Consider the following 24,228-nt stretch of genomic DNA (forward strand, 5'->3'; position numbering starts at 1 on the left):
AGTGACTGACCAAATCTTATAAATATAGTCACAACATGGTTAGCCTGTAAAACAACAGATAATAAATTGCAAGAATCTCTCCGACTTTCATAGGGGCGTGATATAAGTGTCCAAATAACAGAAATAGCGTTATTAACGAATATGTTTCAACAGCTGTCCAACATTACAGTTTAAAACGTAACGAATTTATAACGTACACTTTCGTGAATAAAGAACATTAATTCACTCACGAAACAGTAAAGGAACAAATTACCAAGAATCGACTTAGGATTATATTAGGTCATTCATACAGTATATCTGAGATTATTAGTGCCAGTCTTATTACACGTTGAAAAATAATCCGTAGTACAATATTATATATTTTAAACTATTATTAGCCTACATCATTTCAACTGTAATCAGATTACACGCAATAAAATACTTGCAAACACTTAAGACTAGTTTACTTTACTAGAGGTTTGATATCCTAAACAGGTTAACGAATATATGTAGAAGCAATATCGTATTCGGGTACGACAGAACTTAGTCAGAAACTATCCATACAATAATCAACAAATAACTTTCTAAATTATGCACAAAAATCAACAAATAATCTGGTAAATTATCCTTGTTTTAAAACCATCAATTAAATTTCTAAACGACTCTTGTTTTTGACAAATATCAAGAAAACGTGCCAATGTACTTTATGACTAAATGTCATACTCTACAGATTTCTGTAATGTCTCAACATGCGTGGGTGTTAAATTCCTTGTCCAGACAAACACTTTTTGTCTTTATTGATAACTCTAACAAGGAAAACCGCGATTAGTAGAAGAAATAGTTCTAAAAACAAAAATCTTTACTTTTAGCAGTTTTATGATATTTATAATAATTCAGTAATGCACAACATTGTACCTGTGCGTGGTCGTTCTATGCACCGCACATTCCCATAAAAAACAACAACAATGAGAACAGTAGCAAGTTCAGTCAACCGGATACCACGTTTCGAACCAAAGCAACCAGTAACTGGATTTGTAACTCACAGGATGCACGTAAAAATATATCTAAAACACACAGCTAAGCCTGATGCTCTGTTTTGGGAACTACACACGAACACAAAACAGTGATTTCACGCAGGTTTGGGTATCTATTCAATGCACAGTCTACATAGGTCTGTCCCTTGAAATGGGAAAATTCAGGTTGGTTCTATATAATACCTCTGAAGTGGGGACAGCGCCATAAGGAAACACTGGGTGCATCACGTCATGCGTTAACTTTATCCTACAGTATCTACATATAAATAAAAAACAGTACGACTTGATGCAAGATAAGTTCATAGGTCAACCTTCTCAGTTTAACGGTCGGAATCACACACAACACTACGTCTCTCGGGTTCTTCTGTGTTTTGTAAACTGTGCTAATAAAAATGTATACATTTTACATTTTTCATTAGTAGAAACTGATTATCGAAACTGAAGCAAGTGACTATAAAAACTTATGCATATGTAAGTATTTTGTTTGCCCATGTAGAAGATAAAAACTTTGTTGCTCGAACACCTAACATACAAGAAACAGCATTCAAGCACAAAATAGCAAATGGTCTTTCGAGTACAATTTCATCGCGAATAAATGATATCCTCCTGCACATTGGCCACCTGAACACAATCTCTGTTGAACCCTAATTATTCCAAAGCAAAAACAATGGTGTCTCCTAAAAATTTCAAAATTAAAATTATTTCGCTGGTTTTCGTCATTGACCAATCATTTCTGTTACATTACCAGCATATCAGTCTTCTTCCAGTTGTTGGAATTTTGATCTTATAGACCAGGGAGGGTCAGGTTCACTTGGACCTCCTCCTCCCTCATAGTCCTGTGTGTTGTTGTTATTTGTTGGCTTTTGAATTTCGCGTAAAGCTACTCCAGAGCCATCTATGCTAGCCATCTCTAACCAAGAGAGAGAAAATCTAGTCAACGCCAACCACTCCCAACTTTTGAGCTACGTTTTCCTAACAAATACAGGCCAGGTGGTTAGGGCGCTGAACTCGTAATCTGAGGGTCGTGGGTTCGAATTTCCGTCACACCAAACATACTCGCCCTTTTAGCTGTGGGGATGTAATAATGTTACGGTCAATCCTATTATTCATTGGTAAAAGAGTAGCCCAAGAGATGGCGGTGGGTGGTGATGGCTAGTTGCCTTCCCTCTAGTTTTACACTGTTTAATTAGGGAGGACAAGCACAGAGAGCACTCGTGTAGTTTTGTACGAAATTTAAAAAAAAACATACAAAACCTACGAATAGTGGGATTGATTCTCATTTTATAACAGCCCCGTGACTGAAAAGGAGTACATGCTCATGATGATCTGATATGTCAGTATTTTATTCAATATCATGCATAATAAAAAAATGTGTATTTAAATTTGAATAAGATGAAAATTAATAATATTTTACGATAAATATCTTGCACTATATAACATACTTTATTACGAGTTATTAGAACGTATGAATAATAAGATAAAATAATTTCAATTCGTATGGAAATGTGAATTTTATAATCATAATGTTTAACACAGTAAAATATCAAGAAATAACTTAACTAGAGGAAGTTCATTATCAAAACTAACAAAGTTTTTTTTTTTTTTTTAATGTGACACTTTAATCTGTCATAATACCTTCCGTTTCCTTTTAGGCTAACTTAATATTTAATGTAAAACTACATATGGAAATACGATCAGTTGTTGAACACAATGATAGGCATCATTTGCAGCAACACAACCAACTAGCTTGCAAACAAACCTGTTCTTCCAAATATTTCTATTTATCAATCTGTAACAACACAGACAACTAAATATTGCTACTTATCAATGTGTAACAACACAGACAACTAAATATTGCTACTTATCAATCTGTAACAACACAGACAACTAAATGTTGCTATTTATCAATCTGTAGCAACACAGCTAACTAAATGTTGCTATTTATCAATCTGTAGCAACACAGCCAACTAAATGTTGCTATTTATTTATCTATAGCAACACAACCAACTAGGATCATATATCGTGAGTTCTTCTCAATGTTGCAGAGAAATCCAAACTTTAGGCTGCAGTTCCGTTTGGCAGCTATATATTCATATTCACGTAAAAAGCAGAATTCAAGTTATACCACTGTTTGCTCGCTGTGTGTTACGTCACAATAATAAGTACACACCAACAAATAAATCAAAATAAACTGATTTCACTAACGAAAATCTGATCCTATTCTGGACGCACTAGTGTTTGTGTATGTGTATTATAACTACTTGTTAACTTAATTCATTCTTTACAAGTCTTTGACTAAAATTTTGTACTTGGTTGGTTGTTCAGCATTTAAGCAACTCTATTCGGGCATTATTAACAAAGTACAGTATAACTGTTTTGTATAACCCGGCATGGCCAGATAGTTAAGGCACTCGACTTCTAATCTGAGGGACGCGGATTCGAATCCCCATCACATCAAACATGCTCGCCCTTTAAGCCATAGTGGCGTTATAATGTTACGGTTAGTTCCACTATTCGTTGGCAAAAGAGTAGCCCAATAGTTGGCAGTGGGCGTTGATGACTAGCTGCTTTCCCTCTAGGCTTACACTACTAAATTTTGTACACGGGTCAGAAAGGTATAGAATATGTACAGAACCACGAAGTTTGTTTGTTTTTGTGAATGCACGTACACTTTCACACTATAGTCTCGGCCTTAAACTACTCTGTATCTTAAGTCTTACTTGTAGTTTCAGTACACGAGTCACACAGTTTGGTGTACTTAGTAGAACTCAGATTCTGGATCTCCTCTTTCCGTCTTCTCTCATTATTCAAATACCTTACGTTCTATATCAAGGACTCACGGTCTACATTGCAGTTCACTTGGTTTTCGTAACTTTTAGTAAGTAATAGCGTCACACTTACAGTGGATTCTCTAAAACATCTGAAAAACATGTGCGTAAAGACTTTTCGCTTTAATGTGAGTTTTCAGCCTCGTTTTGTCATACTAGAAACCAAAAGGTGTGCGTTAAATCATTAATTATTATTGGTAGGTTCTTGTACATTTTATCGTGAAAACAATTCCTCAAAGTTCAGTTCACATAAACAATAACAAATGAATTTATTTCCTCCTTTAACATATCTACAATCTCGAACACTCGCACATTGTCGTACATGTTTGTAGGCCGACCTTACATATGATGTTTAAATAATTAACAGTGTAGCACTAGTATAAAATCAAATCAATTTATTTGCACAAAGTAACCGCGATCGCTGACTCACTGACTGACACGTTCTACTGTAGTCTTAAAAAATATGCCACTTGTATTTAGGACTGTTTTCGAACTTCGCGCAAAGCTACACGAGGGCTATATGTGCAAACCGTCCTTAATACAGCAGCGTAAGACTAGAGGGAAGGTAGCTAGTCATCACCACCCACCGCCAACTCTTAGGCTACTCTTTTACCAACGAATAGTGAGATTCACCGTCATATTATAACGCTCCCACAGTTGAAAAGGAGAGCATGTTTCGTGTAACAAGGATTGGAACCTGCAACCCTCAGATTACAAGTCGAGCACTTTAACCACCTGGCCATACTGGACCATGTATTTATAATCTAGTTTCAGAAATAACGTAAAATATATAACGTCAAATTAGAATTTTCTATGCCAACCTTAACGTTATTATTAAAACCAACAACTCTTTCTAGTTAATAATCAAATTACATTCTAGCTTATAATAATAATTCACTAAAAAAATCGCTGGTCTTGATATTGTTACCTTTTTGTGTGTTTTTTTCGTTCACACGATCTCTCACGCGTTGTTAACGTTATTACTGCAGTGTGTAACGCGCACATAACGTTCCGGTGATTTTATCAATCTGTGAAGTCAACAAACAGAATTGTTATCAGCGTTAATTAGGCTTTAATTAATTGCCTTTTATTTCCCCCAGTCAATCTCAAAGTAGGCCACCTAACGTGCCGTTAGACACGCTAACGCTGGCGGTACATCTATTTGAAGCTGGCACTGTATAGGTTTACAAAAACTGTGAAAAGAAAAAAAAAATCGAAGTCGTACAGAATATATTTCTCAGTTGCAGTATCGTAGAAACAGCTGTTGTGTGGCTGAACTGAAACATTCCTTTCGCAAACAAAGCCAATGTTTACAACTATCAAGTTCTAGGAATTATAGCGAAGTTAACATGATCCATCATGATTTGTTCGATCTCTAAACACCTAAGGACGGGAACAGAGCGCATGCGTTCGTGACTTTTTGTTACCACCTTCACCTTCCCTGTCATTTCTGAGTGCCGTATTGATGCGTGACAAGTAAAATATAAAGCAGTATGTTCATACGATTCATAGACGAATGTCTAAAATATTGAAACGTAAAGTTCAAAGACCCCAACATTTTTACTGACATTAAAACTAATATCAACGTAACCTGTCCTGTTTATTGACAGTACTCCACAGTTGGGTGATTTAATTAGAGCTACCTCTATGTTTATAACCTTTGTTACAAAAAAAAGAAAAAAAAAGACCCGGCATGGCCAGGTGGTGGTTAAGGCATTCGACTCGTAATCTGAGGGTCGCGGGTTCAAATCCCCGTCACACCAAACATGCTCGCCCTTTCAGCCGTGAGGGCGTTATAATATAACGGTCAATCCCACTATTCGTTGGTAAAAGAGTAGCCCAAGAGTTAGCACTGGGTGGTGATGACTAGCTACCTTCTCTCTAGTCTTACACTGCTAAATTAGGGACGGCTAGCGCAGATAGCCCTCGTGTAGTTTTGCGCGAAATTCAAAAACAAACAATCCCCCTTCATTTTTGCATACAATTTGATAGCGTTAATATAACTTAACACTTGCGATGAAGTAGGAATTTCTGTTTCGTCACTATCTTTTCCATTTTGTTCATCTTCTGAATCTCTCACATTGTTACCATCTTGCGATTCTATTATATATTTTAAAGCAATTTAATCAGTTTCTGTTAAAACATTCTTGTCAATGTTCACAAAACTTTCCGCGTTCACAGAATCATCTGCATGAATCTTTTCAATCAGAGTTTGGATTTCACTTGAATCGACATAACAAACAACTTCTCCACGATCTCCGCCATTATCAAGAATAAATCCACAGTTTCGAAAGCACCTCCTTAGGCATTCATCTTTTAAGGATTTCATTGAATGACTTAATGAAATTGCATCTTACACGTCAATTTTTATGGTCATTTAAGATGCTCTCTCACAGTCGTCCATGTTTGTAATAATATGCTGAAGCATCAATTTTCTGGTTTTCAATTTCATACACTGTATAATTCTGTTATCTAGTGGCTGTAGAACTGATGTTGTACATGGAGGTAGAAAGACTAAACAAACATTTGAAAGTTGCAACTTTTGGGTGACAAGTTGCATTATCTAGAAAAAGTAGAATATTCCTATTTTCTTGTTCCATTCTTTTGTTTAATCTAACTGCAAAAATAACGACGCCAGAAAAAAAGAACAGAATACATTTAATCAATACTTACTGTAACAAAATGTCCGAGAATTTATTAATATTTAAACAAATTATTAATTAAACAATAATTTGTTAATATTTAAAGAAATTATTAAGTAAACAAGAATTTGTTAGTATTTAAAGAAATTATTGATTAATAAATTAATATTTAATCAAAAACATTTTTCCGCCTTACTCAGGTTCTAATCCTACTTGTTGATAGATGAGGTAGGTGAAAGATTGTTTTCCGTCCGCGTTACGCAAGTTCCGCCATATAGAGGTCGTTTTATAAGAGGAATATTAAGATAATACTGTAAAATTTAGATATTTCCAGTTTGTACAGGTTTCCGCCCTATGTAGTTTCTGGCTTTGACAGGTTTTACTGAATTATAGTTTAGGAAGTTCAGACTAAGAGTTATCTCGTACGGCTTAGGTTAGGTATCACAGTTTCATAGTTAACTAAGCATTAACATCTATATACTAAAGAAACTATATCCACCAATGACTGTATTTTTTAGGTGTAGTTCTCTCTTTACATTGATAGCGCTATTTCGAGAGAAACGTTCCTGAGACGTGTAAAACGTGGCGCACAGTTGTGAAACGTATGTACAACTGTGTAACTTAGTCAGATAACAAAGTAATATAATACAATCCTGGATTTTCACAGGTGAATAACACACTTCTTCCATACAGTTTTCGTAATGATGCAAAACGCACTAACCGAAACAGTGATGGATTCCAAACGCAAAATTTCCCCTAAAAAATCTTGGTTATTTGTTAATAAGTGCAATATACTCACTTGGGCTACGTGATTCATTATATAACAGGCAAAGCACATTCAATGCTAGAAATGATGCACGTGCTGCGATTTCTACTTAGGTAGCACACACAGACACACATGTATTTATATATATAAAGCACATGTATCACAATAAAGATGGGTGAGTTTTTGTAAGTAACGTACGATAATATATTTATAGTTTCTCGTCATATGTATAACGCGCAAAATCTGGAGACATTGCACGTCGCTAAATCTAGAAATGTAGCAAGAAGACAGTTTGATGAGACATTTTCTAACTACTAGACACATTTCACGTCATTAAATCCAGCAGATGTAGCAAGAAGACAGTTTTATACTGAAGTTTGTTCTTTACAAGACAGTTTAACTGTTTACACAGAAGCAAGTGACCTCCTGTAAGCATGCGGCACGTGACATCCAGTGACTTGGCCAACTCTCCACAACGTTATATGAATTAGAATAAAGATAAATTACTTTTTTCTTCGGACAATTCGTCTATTATAATTACTCCAGATAATTCACTACAGAGGTTAAATTCCTGAACCACTAGCAAATTAGTGACGAAGGATTATAAGAGTCTAAATTTAGAACTGTGTTCATATACTTGTAACTTCATGCTTGTTGTTTTCTCCCCACGATTTTAAACATCACTCGTTAATTGTTATAAATTTAATACTTAAAAAACCAAAAAGGTGACGCGACTGCCACTCACTGTATTTTATATCGTGTATGTTCACTGGGTAATAAAGTATTGTTTGTTAGTTTTTGAATTTCGTGCAAAGTTACATTTGGGCTATCTGCGCTAGCCGTCCCTAATTTAGCAGTGTAAGACCAGAGGGAAAGCAACTAGTTATCACCACCCACTAACATTATAATGCCCCATGGCTTAACATTATAATGCCCCATGGCTTAAAGGGTGAGCATGTTTGGTGCGACCAGGATTAGAACCCGCGACCCTTGGATTACGAGTCGAGTGCCTTAATCACCTGGCCATGCCAGCCCGAGTAGTAAAGTAACTTATTGATAAAACACCTACCTGGCTGAACAGTTCGGATGATATTAGTTTACAATATAAACAAGCAACTGTTCTCACTGCACATAAGATGTTTACAAAAAAGAGAGTTTTATATGTAAAGAACGAAATAAAAGACAATTAACTCGATATCGCTAGAACAAATCATGTGCAATTTTACCGTTAATATCCATGGACTTAAAAAAAAAAAAGTCATTCGCACACACAGAGAACTCTTCATGGTGGTGGCGCTGAAAGCCATTAAATAAAACTGTGAGCCCCTGTATTTGATAAAAGACGCGTATTCAATTGTTATTATAGTGTTAAATCATGTTAACAAAACAGCAGGTGAGCAGCACCCATGTCAGAAGACGTTCCCGCACCCTTGTTCTCGCGCCTTTGCGTAAACACATAAATCTTTTTCCTGTACTAAAAGTCACTGATAGATCCATCTGGAATCTGGAATCCGGATTTTCATTTTTATGGAAAAAAACAAACAAAACTGGTCTTTTTTTTTAACGTTAGAAACATTAAAATCCTCACTTTATTCTGTAGTCTCTCTGCGTTTAGCATCACCCGAGTTTGCGCATGCACAAACTTTCAAATTATTTTTTTGCAGTTATCTTCAAAGAAAACACCGAACCCTAATGTGATGACCGCTTTACTTTTGTTGCTTGTTTCTTTGTTGTAACGCGCAAAGTTACACAATGCTCCGTGCCTTGCCCATCGTGGGAATCGAAACCCGATTATTAGCGTTATAAGCTCTCAGGTTTAACTTACCGCTGTAACGTCACCGAATATTCTCGCCCTTACAGCCATGGGAGACTTTATATGACTGTCACTACCACCTTTTTGTTGGCAAAAGATTAGCCCAAGAATTGGCGATGGGTGGTGTTGTCTAGTTGTCTTCTTTCTAGTCTATCAATGCTAAATTGCAGTTGCCTATAGCAGATAGCTCTCGTGTAGCTATGTGCGAAATTCTAACCAAACCAAATTTACCTCCGAGTTACCGAGTGGCTTTTAGACAAACTTTATGTAACATGCATCTTAGAATCTCATCTTCTAGTCTACTCATCTAAGTTACTGATTAACCACTCACCAATGGGAAAAACGGAATAACGGAAACACAAAGAGAAAGTATTTGTTTTGTTTGGAATTTCACGCAAAGCTACGCAAGGGCTATCAGCGCCAGCCGTCCATAATTTAGGATTAGTGGGATTGACCGTCACATTATAGGCCCCCACGGCTAAAAGGGTGAGCGTGTTTGGTGCGACGGGGATTCGAACCCGCGACCCTTATATTATGAGTCGAACGCCTTAACCCACCAGGCCATGCCGGGCCCAAAGAGAAAGGGACCAAAAGCCGTATTCCATAATGACGAGAACCCCCACTTGAAATAAAAACGTTTTTAACGTTATTTTAAATTAAAGTACAGAACAACGTTTCGCCCTTCTTAGGTCATTTTCAGGTAGTTCTTAGCAGCTCTATGTCTTTCTAAAATTTCGCAGCAAACTTTCTTTTGAAATTATTCTGTACTTTAATTTAAAATAAAGTTAGAAACGTTTTTGCTTCAAGTGGGGTTCTCGTCATTATAGAATACGGTTGCTCATTTTTTCGTGTGCACACGCACAACACACACAAAAAATGTTCACAGAAAACGTGCCTTCGTGACCTTTCAATGTTGTCATTACGAAAATAAAACCATTAAGGTTGATTTTCTTCCAAACTATTCTGTCACTGAGAGAGGTAAAACCTTGTTCTCGTTCAAACATTCAAAGTTTAGGGTTAGTGTTTTCTGAGTAAATGATAATACTTTACTAATTATCGTTGTTTGCACTCAAGTCTTAACATGAATTTCTTCTTGGATTGCGACTTAATAGCTTTTCTATAGTTTGTGTTTCTCCGTCGTTATTTAATTGATATATCTTCAATTTTTATTAGATCGACCGTGTCAGCAGGTAGAGCTTGAGTAGCAATAACGTCACGTTTGCGTGTTTCGCTCTTACCTCAAGAGTAACTGCCATCGTCTTTCAAAAACAAAACAAAAAAAAAACGATACGAAAAACTTCATATTGTGTAATCACTATAACAGTGGTTCCCGACCTTTTTTATGCCCCGCACCGCTAAAAAATTTTAATATGTTCTCGCACCCCTCGCAGTAATTATTTATTCAAGAATAAAGGTGAAGGTGGCCTAAACAAATGTTATCTCGCACCCCCTGGTTGGGAACCACTGCACTATAAGAATCATTCTTCCAAAAACATCAAAATTACATTTCACCGTTTAAATCTGAAAGAAACATAATCACTTCTTCATCGGTTTTGTTTATTCGGCGTATTTCATTGTTAGGCGTTAAAAATATCTCATAATCTTTGGTCAGAATAGCATTTTTATTTATTGTATACTTTAGTGTAAGTACTTTAAGCAATAAAATATCCTATTCTCTTATTGTATACTACAATGTAAGCAGTTTAAAGAAGCTTGCAAACGCCTGGAAACTATATTAATGTCATACTCATTCTATCTGTCTCCCCCTAGTGGCACAGCGGCACATCTGTGGATTTACAACGCTAGAAACCGGTTTCAATACCCGTTGTGAGCAAATCACAAATAACCCCTTGTGTAGCTTTGTGCGTAATTACAAACAATCATAATAAAAGTCATACAATTCTGTGTAAACTTCTGTTTCTGAAAAAATTAGATCATGAGAGTGTACACACAGGGCAGATACTCAAATAATAAAACTATTTATTTAAAGCAAGAAATATATTAACTTATGTACTTACTTTAAAGTTTTTTGTTTTTCTTCAGAAACTTCGTTATACATCAACACAAATTTCTAATCGTGGTCCACCATTATTTGACTCCGAGGAGTTGTGGCAAGTTACGTCTGTAGCGACAAAGTATTTTAACATGTAGTGGTAACTTTCGTAAATCACCTGCTTCGACAGCATGTGCTACTTATGTAGAATAATCACATACTGTCATTAAATGTGGTTCCAGGTTATTTCGAAAGTTACTCATGACGAAATGTACTTGTAATTGGATGAACTGAATAACTATTTTTTTGTTGTTTTCTGAAAAGGGCCACATATTTTACGTCCTCTAAATGTGATAACTGCACAACACGTTAAAAATATAAAATCCATTAACTGACAAATATAAGAATCTACAAGTTTAACTTCATAAAATCTACCTCGCTGCCATACAACTGTTATGCAAGTTGCGTTTTCAGCAGTTACATTTTTTTAATTCCGTGTTCTCTATGTAGTCTTCAGTAGGCCCTGGAAATAGGGTCAATAGTTTGGAACTTGATATAAAAGTTCTGTCTTGTTAGTGCGCTTCACAAACACAGACTGATAATAATAACTTGCTAATTAATCAATGTCCAATATTTCTGCTGACGTTTTCAGAAGGATAGCAGGAATTCGAACTTTGGTCCACTAGTCTGAGCTAACAATGTGAATTCTGTTTTCACCATAGAGGCTGCTTCCCCTCAATGTTCCTATTAGTGTCCAGAACAACAGATATACCCAGAAAACTATCTGTGGCCTTTATTACTGTACCCTCCCAAACGACGTTTTTGCTACAAATTCTTCCTACAGAGAAAATGTTCAGAAGGGGAGCTTTTTAACTAGTGAAGCCAGAGACTGTAATAAATTAGTAATTACTTATTCATGGTGACGAGAAACTCACTTGAAGTACAATGTATTCTAAAGACGTCTGGTATAGGTATTAGCACTTTAATTAAAATAAAATATAAAACAACGTTTCGACCTTCTTAGGTCATCTTCAGGTTAACAGAGAGTTTACAACTGACCGTTACTGGGCACATGTCTTAAGGATGGTAGTATTCCTACCCATCCAAGACCGACTTGCACACACCACAACCATACGACTCCTCTCCAAAACTCATAAACCCGGTTGTTCACTACGACCAATAATGTAGATTTATGAATCATTCAATGACAACCTTAATGAATACACAGCGTGAGCAATTTTTAAATATGTAAACATCAGCCGCCTCTTTTTCAAAAACTCTTAACTTTAAATCTATTAGCGATCATCTAAACCATAAAACTTTAATGGTCAATTTTGATGTAATGTCCCTCTTCAAAGAAGTCCCAACTACCAAAGTCTGTAAGATAGCTTTAGAACTTTATATCCTAGACCCCAACCCATTAATGCACACATAAAGCAACAAATTATAGAATTCACTACCACCAAAACTAACTTTATGTTCAAAGACCAAAATTACATACAAATAAATAGCCTAAGTATGGGCAATCCCGTGTCACCAATTCTAACCAACATTTTCATGACACAGACTAAATCTCAAGCGATCAATTCAGCCTTACACCCACCACTATACTGGTACAGATATGTTGATGATACAATTGCTGGATACACATCTACAGAACAAACACTAAGTTTTTCAACCATATTAACTCTATACACCTTAACATCAAGTTCACCTGTGAACACGAGAAAAATAACCAAATAGTATTTGTCAACCTCAAGATCACAAGAACCGATACACACAATTCAAAACAGAAATCCACAGAAAAATCACCCATACTGGATTATATATTCCCTAGGACTCAGCACATGAAACGAAACAAAAATTCAACATATTAATAACCCAAATGAACTCACCGTAATAAACACAACATAACCATAGGAAACACCCAGATATTAGGTAGGAAAACAAATAGAAACAAATGCAAAAATCAAAGAAGCCCTCCAATGAATCCTTTCCAATAATTCAATATATTTTCTAAGGCAAGGAGCTCAAGACTGAATTCTAAATGCTATCTAACCATGATTTATAAAATGGCATCATAGTATTTTATGACTTGTATTCAAATACTTCTGTAGGTATAACCTAAAATCCTACTTATCCTGCCATTAACATCCATTACAATGATTTGGTGGCGAAAGAGACTGACTAATCAAGACATCAAGATCCGAAAAAAAACACCAAAAAACAATTCTTATATTGAGTACTACATCTGTAATCAATAACAATAATTTTCTCATTAAAATCAATATAAGTATTAGTACTACGTTTAGGAGGTCAAGTTTTTATAGTACATCTAAAATCAGGAAAAAAAAAAAAACGAGAAACGGCAAAGATGTAACCCTTTAGTGTTGTTTTTTTCTTTCAGTTTACAGCAAACATAAAAACTTTTATAAATGTTGCCGACGTACAACAACCATAATTTTTTTCTTCACGAAACACATTGGTATAAAACAGCTATTAACTTTGTTATTATTGTTTTGCACAGCACGTGGTTTCGACGTGATCTTTCGTTTTCGATTTTGAACTTATTTCTTAATTAAAAGTCTTGTTTTTGAAAAATAAAAAAAATCCATTAATCTTTGTGTTTCTAGACTTATGTTTCTGATTACTGGTTCGTGTGTTTTCTTTGAATTTTAAAACCTAAATCACAATAAACACGAAACAAAGCAAGATATTCATCCATTAAAACACATAAACAAGTTTTTTTTATAACCTGACATTATGTTTTAAAAACATAAGCAACGTTCTTGGACAAATAATTAACAGAATACTGCTACAACCAGGGCAGAAGAAAAAAAAAGTGTAAAAAATATTTTTAATACACTAGTTGAGTTTTCAAGTCTTATTAAAATTCCCCTGGTTGATTTATTATTATTATTTGTAGTATGCCTATTAAAAATGTGAATACGTCGTATGCTTACTGCGCGGTTCTCTTTATAGTTTTCCGACATTCAGAAATAGGCCAAAGTGAAATACGCACGCAATGAATCGTAGAGATGAGCTATTAGAAATATATATATATATATATAAACTTTCTGTTGTTGTTCTTTGTCGTTATGCATAAATCTGGGCAATGTACTAACTTTTAATCAAACCATTGTGGGTATCAAATCACGATCATTACACTACATATTTTACATTATTCACACAAATGAAAATAATTGTCTGCGGGTAACATAATACTTTACCTTAGTCTTACCGGGTTCGAATCCCCGTCACACCAAACATGATCGCCCTTTCAGCCGTAGGAGCGTTATAACGTGACGATCAATCCCACTATTCATTGATAAAAGAGCAGCCCAAAAGTTGGCGGTGGCTAGTGATGATTAGCTGCCTTCCTCCTAGTCTTACCCTGCTAAATTAGGGACAGCTAGCGCAGATAGCCCTCGTGTAGCTTTGCGCGAAATTCAAAACAAACCAAACAAATCAATTTTATAATCACTGCAAGAATTTTAAGAGCTAACGAAGCACTACAAACATATAGGACTAATATTGAGGTAAGATTCCCGTGACCAGGCTTGGCCCGATCTGTTGCTTAGCATTTGGGCTCCAGATCAAAGTCCGATGTTCGAGACATAACACTACTGAACATGCTCCGTACACTAAAGTAGTAATTATAAATAATAATAACAATAAAATAATCTAATTCCGCTATTTATTTTAAAGATTCGAATAACGTCCTCATAGCCTTAATTGAACGAACATCATTCATTTTAAAGAGTTTACATTAAAAGTGTAATCGCCGCTTTTATTCGTCAGCGCCATCACAAGAAGTAAGAATTACGGTCATTAGGCCCAACAACTAAAAGAATCAATTCCAATTATATATTTGCTTTGGTTATGTATTGTAAGAAGAAACAGTTTAAGACATCATCGACGTGTGTGTATACACGTGCTCTGTATGTTAAGCAACAGTATAATATTCGTCGACCATCACGAAACTTTCATTTGCCTAAATGTTAATTGTTTTCTTTGGAGAACTTATAAACCTATAAAACTTGAAGATTAGTATATTTTAGTACAAGTCAGAAAACTAAAGAGAAAGTATTTATGTGTTTGTTTGTTTATTATAGAAAAGCTAAGTCGGGCTCTCCGCTTAGTCTACCGAGGGAAATCGAACCCCTGATTTTAGAATTGTAAATCCGTAAACTTATCGCAGTACTAGCGGAAAACACCTTTTTATGTAGTAGTAGATTCTGGATGTCGTTTTGGTTTTTAAATACAAGTACAATATGTAATTTATGGGCTTTAATAATAAATTAAACTTGACCAAAAGAAAAAGATGCTGGGAAAGTTTTGTCACTGAAATAAATAAACCACGTTTTAAATAAATAAAAACAAATATGATATCTAGATTTTCCAAGATATACAAATACCCTGTCTCAAGTCCATCAAAGTTATTTATGATGCAGTGTCGCCCAAAGTCGAGCACCAATCTTATTATTCAGAATGGGAATCCAGGGTTTCCGATGAATCTATTTCTGCATATTACCAGCACAGCATGTAAAATGAAGTAATTACACAGGGACAGGTACATCTACATTAATCTTCACCACGAGTGACTGTATAAGGACAAGAAACTTGTGATAAGATATTGAAAAAATTAACCGATCAAAGGTATAAATACTTTATAAGCTTTGAAATACCCTCCATGGCCAAAAGTATAGGGACACCCATTCTAATAAGTGGGTTCGGCTATTTCATCCACACCCATTGCTAACAGGTGCATAAATTCAAGCATACAGCTATGCAATCTCCATAGACAAATATTGGCAGTAGAATGGGTCGTACTGAAGAGCTCAGTGACTTTCAGTGTGGCACTGTCATAGGATGCCACCTTTCTAAAAAGTCAGTTCGTCAACATTTTGCCCTGCTGGAGCTATCCCGGTCAACTGTAAGTGCTGTTATTGTAAAGTGGAAACGTCTTAGAGCAACAACAGCTCAGCCACGAAGCGGTAGGCCACACAAGCTCACAGAACGGGACCATCGAGTGCTGAAGCACATAGCGCGTAAAAATCGTTTGTCCATAGTTGCAGCACTCACTACCTAGTTCCAAACTGCCTCTGGAAGCAACGTCAGCACAAGAACTGTTCGTCAGGAGCTTCATGAAGTGGGTGTCCATGGCCGAGCAGCCGCACACAATGTCAAGCGTCGACTGGAGTGGTGTACTTGCAAGTAGTGGAAACACGTTCTCTGGAGTGATGAATCACGCTTCACTGTCTGGCAGTCTGACGAACGAATCTGGGTTAGGCAGAGGCCAGGAGAACGCTACCTGCCTGAATGCATAGTGCCAACTGTAAAGTACTGTGGAGGAGAAATAATGGTCTGGGGCTGTTTTTCATGGTTTGAGCTAGGCTTTTTAGTTCCAGTGAAGGGAAATCTTAATGCTACAGCATATAATGACATCCTAGAGAGTTGTGTGCTTCCAACTTTGTGGTAACAGTTTAAAGAAGGCCCTTTTTTGTTTCAGCATGACAATGTCCCCGTTCACAAAGCGAGGTCCATAAAGATACGGTTTGCTAAGGTTGGTGTGGAATAACTTGACTGGCCTGCACAGAGCCCTGACCTCAACCTCATCGAATACCTTTGGGATGAATTGGAACACCGATTGTGAGCCAGGCCTTCTCGCCTGAGTATCTAAATATCTAGAGTAAATACAGAAGAACTCAAAAAAGAATTACATTTAGTCACATTAAACAGCAACGCCATCTATACAGAATAAAATCATTAGTACCTTCTCAGTAAACCAAAATACCTACATAGAGCACAAATAAAAATAGGAAGTAAATAATATCACTAATATAAGGTCCACCTATTAATATATAATGACATTTGATGCTCTTGCTTTGTTAATATTTTTGGACGTAATGTAATAAATTAAAAATAACAAATACACATCACATATACCGTAAACAAAACTGAGGGATACGAGTTTATTCACGAGACGTTGACAAAACAACACATTATTCCACCACTTCCTTTGTTCTTTTGTTTTCGATCCTTATAATCTTGTGTGGGACATTAAATATCAGTGTTCATTAAACCAGTATTTTGTAAGATTTAGATTTCTATTTTATTAGAATTTCAAGAATTTGTTTTCTCAAATAAAAAAAATCAACTCACCTCTTAACTTTGGACTTTTGCGAATTGGTAGGTGTTTAAGTTTTTGGCCGAGAGAAGTTAGTATTTTTAATATAATAGAAAACCGAATGTTCCCCAGTGGGTAGGCAATGAGTTAAAGTACTTACTATGCTAACATAGCTTTGCGCCGATACGAACAATGTTGAAACTTACAAAACATGCTAATATTCACTATTGCAAATCTGTATTTTGTATGTATAGCAAAGCTACTAAGAGACTGACTATTAACACTAATAACACGGTAGCGTAGGAAGAGGGGTACTGGAAATACATAAAATTTAATCTTGAACGCAAGAGCTCCCAGCGTTCATAATCCTCACACCAGCAAAATAGATGTTAATCCCTCAATCCTTGACCACAGAAAGATAGTAGATGTTAATCTCCTAATCCCTGCACCAGGAAGACAGTAGACGTTAATCTCTTAATACCCAGACAAGAAAAATATATGTTAATCCTTACTTCTCGCCATAGGAAGATAAGTGGTGTTAATCTCTTAATCCCTACACTAGGAAGACAGTAGACGTTAATCTTTTAATCTCTACACCAGGAAGATAATAGACTTTAATCTCTTAATATCCGCTACCTATATTATTGTATTTACACGTGGTACGGTGGAGAGTCATTAAAGATTAACAGGGAATACAAAAATAAGTTACAACTAATAATTAATTAACTTTCCCAGGTGGAGCTACTTAAATGCCACCGCGAACACAAACACTAAGAAGCTGCGACGTATCAAAAACAGAGCTTTTTCACCCATCAAGTGATTTTACGGTAAATTGTGCAGAAAACAGCTTCCACGTAGAGGAAGTGGTGTTTATCACCCACAAAGTTGCTCGTTCACCCACTGCACGCGTGTTCATAAGCATCTTCGCGCACCTGTCTACATATACCATATATAATGGACATAATGGCTCATCGGTTTTCTTCGTCATGTTAAAGTTTCCGTTAACAGTTAATAGAAGTCGCCTATTCATCGATAATACGCCCAAATGTTGATTTTTACTAAGCTCATTGAAGAAAAACAGCCATAGTAAACGAGATAGGTTTTTTTCTAGCCTTGGAAAGGAACATTTCACGGCCAGATCATATATACCCTGAATACACACATACAGTGATGGCCCCTTATGGTAGCATGTGAAATTAAAGACTCGCATTTTAAAAATCAAGATTTATAAAATTAAGAATTCTGTAATTAATCCTAATATATTCACACATACAAATTAAAAGTACCAAAGGCATTGTTACCACTCATTAACACCACAAACAATACTGATGAAGTGGGGGCTATTGAACATAACTTAAACTGCTTAAAAACAGTAGTTACACTTGTATTTGATTCATTTAACTATGTACATGTTTGACTATCCTTAAATATTAACATAATGTCTGACATAGTTCTTGAGGGGAAGAATTTCTACTGTAATCCGATTTATACATCTACCTACTTATCTCTTTGTCTGTTTATCCTTCCTTTGTTCTACCTTTGTTGTTTTGCCGTATTTCTTTCTGTCTGTTTATCGAACGATTAAGCTGTAACACTTGCATTGATCTTTTCTTTAGCCGCGGCATATCGGCTCATAGGAGGGTTCTTAAATTTTAATTGTTTTTTTCAAGCACAACCTTTTAGCTCATAGCTCCGTCACCTCCTAACCTAATTTGAGATCTATTACATTTTTGAACTCAGGAGATCAAACCTTTTCGATTGATGTATTTGACCATGCCTTTAATTTATTCTAATACTGCTTAAAATAATTTCAATGTGAGGTCCTGATGAATGATAAAATCGAATTGAGTATACGCACACCCCACACATGATATAGCTTACGTACATAAATATAGCTAATAAAACTAAAAACAAGAATGTCACAGAATAATTTGCTATAAATATTACCTTAGTGAATTTCAAGTGCTGCAGCTATTGATGATCCTCTCTTGTTTTTCAGATACAAACTATTAGCTCATAATTCCATCTTTAGACCGATTCAAGATCTAATTACAGCTGCAGCATCTGAGGATTCTCTCTTATTTCTTTCTATATGAGATTACTATAAAGTTAATTGATTTATTATAACGCCAAAATGTTAAACCTCACTGTCAGAGAGTTACAATAATTGGTAAATGGGTTAACGAAATGATGGGAAAGGCGAATCCAGTATCAGAAATATGTCACCAGAGGGCACTTGTGGTGATATATTTTAATTAATTATTGATGCTTTAACGAAAGGCTACACCTGCACTATGTACATAAATGCAAATAAAATTCCAGATTTTAGTGTTGTAGTCAGTAAACAATGGATGTAAAGAAGGACTGACACAACTAATGTGCTAAAAATGTTTCATGTGACTACTGTTCAGAATCTTGGGTGAACGTGATCCATCTGAACGAATTTTCAAGTTAGTTTTCGATTCTAAAAAACATGTCCCAGTCTCGATAACTTAAAAAACCTTACATGAGGACCGTTTCATTCAAAACGTTTTATTTCATCCTATATAGGGATAGCTTCAAGCTATCCAAGTTCCAAGCTGCACCAACAATACAATAAAATTTGTCAGCTTCAACTAAGCCTCACTGTTGCCTTCATTTATCGTTATTATGCCAACAATCTTATTACTGCACCATCGTTATTATAATGATTACAGTTCTAATATTCAGAGGTAATCTGTAAGGAGCCACTTCTAAAGTTAGAATAAATCTAGGCAGATCTGGAGTATATAAGACCTTACAAAAGATGGTCAAAAAATAAATATTTATAAAGAATGCTGTTACAGTTGTAATGAAACTACAACACGATATATTTTCAAAACTGATTTTGTCTATTTCCACACCCTTATTTGTTTTCGTAAGTGTATTGAATCATATATACACCGACTTAAACATATTTTCATTTCATTTTTTTCCTCTTTTATTTCTTAAAATGCGAACGCTATCTTCACCATATTGTTTATCATTATAAGGTATGATAAGTATTTATGTAATAATTTGTTTCTTCATGTGGGCGCATGCATATTTAGATAGTAAGGTGCGCGCGCATTATCACGACAGAGAAAGTTCATTTGTTTTGAATTTCAAAGGGCGAGCATGATTGGTGAGACCGGGATTCGAACCCGCAACCCTCAAATTACGAGTCGAACGCCTTAACCCACTTGGCCATGCCGGGCCGACAAGAATAAGATTTATTATTATAATAGACTGACTTACACTCGCAAGACATTTTCAATTAGATTAGTGTCTTTATTGTAACAGTATTTCTAGAAAAATAAAAAATAATTATAATCGCAGACAAATAAATCTTATACTATAATTCTGCTGTCAGTATGTCTGATAAACATGCGCAGTAACAATTTTAACCAGAAAAGTAGTGCAAGCGCCTGCTTGCGCCAGAGAGCTGGAAAGCACAATGAACAAGTCACTACAACTGTTCTACGAATGATGAAATAACAATAAAAATAGATGTAAATATTCCTTATTAACCATTTAGCCCAGTAACATTCAAAGCTTGAAGGTTTCAAAAAAGTCTGAGGTTAGGTCATATAAAATCGTTATAAATTTATATGTAGATAGTATTAAGTATAGTATAGTTTAGTCCTAACTAAGCTAATGTAAAAACGCACATGGTGCAGTGTTAATTTAGCTCTTTACCGAACTTAGGCGTAACAGTAGTTAAAGTGTTATAAAGTACAACCTAAATACATTTCGTTTGTGTTATTTTACAAATCTTGTGTTTAAATAAATGCTGTTGCAATAAAGATAATAATTAATTAGACAGTAAACGTTTTATGGGTCTCTGTTAGTTAAAATATAGTTGATAAAGATGGTGCTAGCCATTTTGGTGTCATTAACAATACAGTTTAAGGCAAAATGCTAAAATTAGTAATCTCTCATATTTTGCTGTTTTTAGACATTTTATTTTGTAATGCAAAGGTACACGTAGAAGATAACCACTAAAAAAAATCTGCATAACTCTTCGGTACACGTATCAGCAGTGCAATAGGAACTCCCTCAATAGAGCCAACCGTATGGCCTCATATTAAATATTACATTGTTTAATTAAACTATGACACTTTTATAGTTATGGAACCAATAACACTGCGCCATATTGGTTACCAAGAAATCTTTCAGCTTTGCCAAATAAATACAGATGTGCTGTTTGGCATGTGGAATGTGGACCTAAGAGGAAGGAGCATTTAACGGGACCGCATTTTGATGAACACAAAGTGGTTTGCAACACGTCATCGCAGTTTTTATTATTTCAAATGCTATATACACCTTATTATCTCTTCCCTGGTAGAAGTTATTCACAATATACACTTTTTCTCAAGTTCATTTCGTTGTTCGTCCTCTAGCAAACCAGACTGTACAAACTCTAAGCTCCAATGGCAATAATCACTCCAAATGTATTATGTAACCTAAGAGTACTTAACTAACTTTGTAACACTTAAACCAAGAACCAAATTATCTCTGCTTCAGTTTTTCAACCGGATAGAAAGCAATTTGTATTTGTAAGGTTGTAGATGCAAAGATAAAAGACAATACCAACTATGCCAGAAAGTGTATGATTAATATTTTGAAGAACATACGTGCAATAGGTGGGAAAGACTTGAACAGATTTCACAACATGACTTGATGGTAAATAGTTTAGTCTGATTGAACTGACCGTTTAATGTCCTGTCTTCCAGGACTCCGTCTTTGAGAAATAGCCATGTCAAATCCATGTGCACCTGTTTAGGATTTTCTGTTACAAACTATGTTCACTACTATCATGAATTTAGATAATGATTTTCCTGTAAAGCTTGTTCTGTTTTGGTGAGCAATTATGTCCTCATGCGTCTACATCAGCAACTAAAAACGGATATATAACTACACCTCTTGGTTGGGATCTTTTGGCAGGAGGTAACAACACTTTTTCATCATAGTTTTAAGTATGTGTAAATATACAGAAAAGTGCTAACTGTGCATGCCAGTGGAAAAGTTACAGCCAGGAGGTAACTAAAGAGGGAGGGGTCAGAGTCATATTCATCAATCTTAGGATGCTGAAGATAAAAACAACATTCAGTTCAGCAGCCTACCCGATTATTGCGATATACAAAATATAATAAGTTTCAATGCTAAAATGCTATTAAACTTGCAAGCACATGTAGCATGAACAGGTATCTTATTAAATAAATACCATCAACACTAAAATGCTTAATGTACTCTGAGTTTTTCCTCTGTCAGTTTGCTACTGCTCACTATACAATTTTTTATCGACCTCGTAAGTTATTTTAACCTTTTTTAACCAGTGGCACCACTATTGAGTGTCATCTGTCAATCAGTCAGTCAGTAGACATCAAAATGACTTCACATAAGGGGCGTTTAACATTGCAATTTGTAAGATCATGTAGGTATATAAAAGAGGATGACATATAAACTTCAAACGATGAAAATAGAAGTATTTATTATTACTAATTTTTATTTAGTTTTGAAACAGAACACTTTTGGGGGACAGTACGGAAGGGCATCTAATAAAATACTGTATCTTTAAAACAAGAAGTTTTTATACCCAATAGTTGCCCTTTGGCAACCTGAATAAATATTACCATAAAATTAAAGATATTTCTAATTTCAATATGCTATTATTCGCCGATTTATCAGATGTTTCTAGGGTGAAATACAATATTACGTTGTAAAAAGAACTGAGTTTCTTCCTTCCTCACACACACACACACACGCCATTATCACAAGTGGTCAATCTAAATTATATCATTGGTTACAAGCACACCCAAGTATTAGCCACTTGAGAAACCTAATGATGTACTGTCGAAACAAACCAACAGATTGTCTCAGGATTCAAAGTGGTAATCAAAATGATCCTCTATACTAATGGAACTATCAGTATTGCACAGGAGTAAAAGTATTGAGATGGTGTGCACACACAGTCATCAATATGATTCACGGGACTCAAACAGGTCAAGGAATACAGGTTCACAAGGCAAGCTTCCATGCTTAAATGACCACCTGGCCTGACCAGGTGGATAGGGTGCTCGAGTCGTAATCTGAGGGTCGGGGATTTGAATCCCCATGTACCAAACATGCTCGCCCTTTCAGTCTCGGGAGCGTTATAATATGGCAATCTCCCTATTCATTGGTAAAAAAGTAGCCCAAGAGTTGGTGATTGGTGGTAATGACTAGGTGCTTTCCCTCTAGTCTTATACTGCTAAATTAGGGATAGCTAGCAAAGAGAGCTCTCATGTATCTTTGCGAGAAATTAAAAAAAAAAAACGAACCTAAATATGTTCAGAATGTTGCGATAATCGCTACAGACACTTATACTATTCGACTCATAATCTGAGGATCGCGGATTCGAATCCCCGTCGCACCAAACATGCTCGAGCTTTTAGCCGTGGGGGCATTATACTGTGACAGTCAATCCCACTATTCGTTAGTAAAAGAGTAGCCAAAGAGTTGGCGGTGGGTGGTGATGACTAGCTGCCTTCTCTCTAGTCTTACACTGCTAAATTAGTGACGGCTAGCACAAGGTAGTCCTTATATAGCTTCGCGCGAGGGGTGACTTTTTAATCTTGTTGCTATGATAGTTTACACATGCATTCTGTAGCCTATATGGAATCAAACCCTAAATTTATGTTATAAAGTGTTATAAGTAAGTTTGTCGCTGAATCACTGGAACCCTTTTAATAGGCGAGTTGTGAACAATACTGAAAGCGATATTCTAGTAGAATGTGTAACTTTCAAGAATTATAGCACAAGATGAACACAATATATGAGGATAAAAAATATATCAAATGGTGGACAAACCTCTTTTAAAGAGTTTAGTTCCCATTATATTGTCCTTTGTGACAATTACTTCTGACCTTTGAACTACCTTTCTCATAGATAACAACCATATAACGGATCTTATCAGGTTATTGAATTCAACTTTTCATTCAGAATTATAAGCAATCACCAATTTATGATTGTTTCCGACTGGCACACCTAGATGGGATCATGCA

At 35.6% G+C, this 24,228-nt stretch overlaps 1 protein-coding gene across 5 annotated transcripts in view; it reads right to left on the minus strand.

The window, feature by feature from the left end:
• Window positions 1–24,228, minus strand: part of LOC143230575 (zinc finger protein rotund-like) — a 288,029-nt gene that overhangs the window by 201,366 nt on the left and 62,435 nt on the right. The window lies entirely within an intron of this gene.

This window comes from Tachypleus tridentatus, chromosome 10 (genome assembly GCF_004210375.1).
Source record: "Tachypleus tridentatus isolate NWPU-2018 chromosome 10, ASM421037v1, whole genome shotgun sequence".
NCBI lineage: Eukaryota > Metazoa > Arthropoda > Merostomata > Xiphosura > Limulidae > Tachypleus > Tachypleus tridentatus.